Source organism: Olea europaea, chromosome 10 (genome assembly GCF_002742605.1).
Source record: "Olea europaea var. sylvestris chromosome 10, O_europaea_v1, whole genome shotgun sequence".
In the NCBI taxonomy this organism is placed as follows: Eukaryota; Viridiplantae; Streptophyta; class Magnoliopsida; order Lamiales; family Oleaceae; genus Olea; species Olea europaea.
The window spans coordinates 33039343-33042073 of record NC_036246.1 but is presented as its reverse complement, the minus strand read 5'-3'; positions in this window follow the sequence as shown (position 1 = coordinate 33042073).

Below are 2731 nucleotides of genomic sequence, written 5' to 3'. Positions count from 1 at the left end.
TACAATTTTGTAGAAAGCTTACAATAGAGAATTTGAATACATTGAAAGTAAATTGAACATTAATTGATGAAAACTGAACATTACAATTGACGAAAACAGAAAATTACAATTGCTGGTGCAGGGTTGAAAGAATTTTGGATGACTAATACCCCCTATAATAGTATTCTAAACAAAAACCTAAATGACAGGAGTAGACATTTAAAAGACGAGGAATCATACTAAACATTTACTAATATCAGAGTTATTTTACAACTGAAATAACTATTACAATGAAAAGAAAATTACAACTCAAACTTGAAGTAATATTTACAATGTGCGATCGAAGTTGGGCAAACTACGACTGCGAAAGTGTCAAGGGGCTAAGTAAAGTTGCGGTCCTTAACATGCTCCCCCATTTGTTTTGGCGACGTCCTCGGTGCCATCAATGCATGATATGCTTTAATTAATGGTTTGAAGGCTCCGAGATCTTTTTCTCTTTCCCAAGTATTATCCTCGCTGCTGCATCCAATCCATTTGACCAAGTACTCCTGTTGATCTTTTCTAGAAGCTCGAGTGATTCGATGGTCAAGAATAGCTTCAACAACTTTCTTTCCAACTTTCTTCAGTTCAAACACAGGTCGCTTTGGCTCATTTCTAGATGTGTCCTCCTTATCCGCAAAGTATGGCCTCAACAGACTAACATGAAGGACCTTGTGGATTTTATATCATGAAGGGATTTCAACTCTGTATGTAACTCTTCCAATCCTCTTCACGATGGGTAATGGTCCAATGTATTTTGGCGTCAATCTTGAGTCCTTTCTTCTTGTTGGTTTGTAAACATTTCTGTCGGGAAGTTTAACCATTACCAGATCTTCAACATTGAATTAAATGAAACGGCGCTTTAGATCTGCAGCCTTTTTATACCATTTTGAGCTTTCTCAATATAACTCCGAGCAATTTCAATATTTCGTTTCCACTCTTGAGAAAAGTTCTCTGCTTGAGGGGACTTGGTACTTCTTTTGATATTCATTGTATGAGGGAGTAGCGGTTGCTGGCCAATAACAATCTCAAAAGAACTCTTATTGGTGAAAGAGCTCTTTTGGACATTGAAGCAAATCTGAGCCGCTTCCAAAAGTTTTACCCAATTTTTCTGCAAAGTAGAGATAAAGTGCCGAAGATATTCTTCTAACATAAAATTGAAGCGCTCCGTCTGTCCGTCAGATTGTGGGTGAAAACTAGAACTCATGCTCAAAGTTGAACCAAGAAGTTTGAACAAGTCAGTCCAAAATATGCCAGTGAAACGAGAATCTCGATCAATGACGATGTCCTTAGGCAGTCTCCAGTATTTGACAATATATTTGAAGAATAGTTGAGCTGTCTCTTCCACGGATACATGCTTAGGTGCTGCAATGAAAGTTGCATATTTTGATAGACGGTCCACCATGACGATGATAGTGCCACAATCCTCAACTTTTGGCAACCCAATAATGTAGTCCATCGATAAACTTTCGAATGGCCGGGTTGGGACGGAAAGGGGATCCAGCAAGCCCGCCTTTTTCTGATGATATGTGTAATACCCCGAACTTCACGTTCTACATTTGGCCAATATGATTCATGCATTTCATGCTAATTACATTGTCATTTGCATCAATTTCCTGATTGCCTTTTCTTAAAATGATGCATTTGATCATCAAGGCTTTAAAATCTTTACATTATGATAACCTTCGACTCTTCGATTTAGATGGTGAATTTTATATTGAGCTATGATAGAAAGATAGATTAACTAAATGTTGGAGATTGGCTTGGTAAGTAATGTAATATTTGAAAGGCCGAAAATTTGTATCAACGAAGGTTCAAGCTTTCCATTCGGCTAATCGAGGTCATCTTAAACCCTAAATAGGTAATTCACATATTTGGGACATGAGGGATGAAGTGACATTATCACAACGTAATAATATATGTCTTATACGACATTATAAATATTGAGGTGCGAATTGTTGAAATCGGTTGAGAATCGAGTAAGAAATTAAATGAACAGTTGAGGAATTAGATCTATAAAGTACTTTGGGATCTTAATGCAAGTGAAATAGATTGTAAGCACATCAAAATAAACAAATGACACTTGATTTATACCTGCAAGGATAGAGGTAAAATCAGAATTTAATCAAAGGAGACAACACCTACTTAACATGTGACGACTTGCCACTTTAACCTCTAATTCCTTCAACCTTAAGCCTCCAACACGTCCTATAAGTCTTAGAACTTTACAAAAGATATTTATAACCCTTCTAAGTCACATATGGCTCCATTTGGTGCAAGGGAGAAGTCAAAGTTGGCTGCAAGAAGCCACCTCCTACTTGGACAGCTCATGCTAGGGGACTTTTCACTTTAATATATAATTGCTTCAACCTTAAGGCATAAGTTTCGTGTCTAATCCCCAAGGACTTAATATAGGATGAATGTATATCTTAAATATCATAAATGGACACAAAAATAATGGTAGAAAAGTCAAGCATTGCAGCCAAGATGACAGCTCCAGCTTAGTGACTCACCTTGATTGCTTGAGGTGGTTGCAGCCCATGATATTCTTAATCCTTAAGTAATATGCACGACTTCAACTATTTAAAGACCACTCATTTACCTCCTAGATAATATATTAACTCCCTGAACTCGTCCCTAAGTGATTCCAAGTGAAAAGAGGGTGAAACAGTCAAAGAGAAATAGAAACAAGAAGCTGGAATTTCTGAACAGC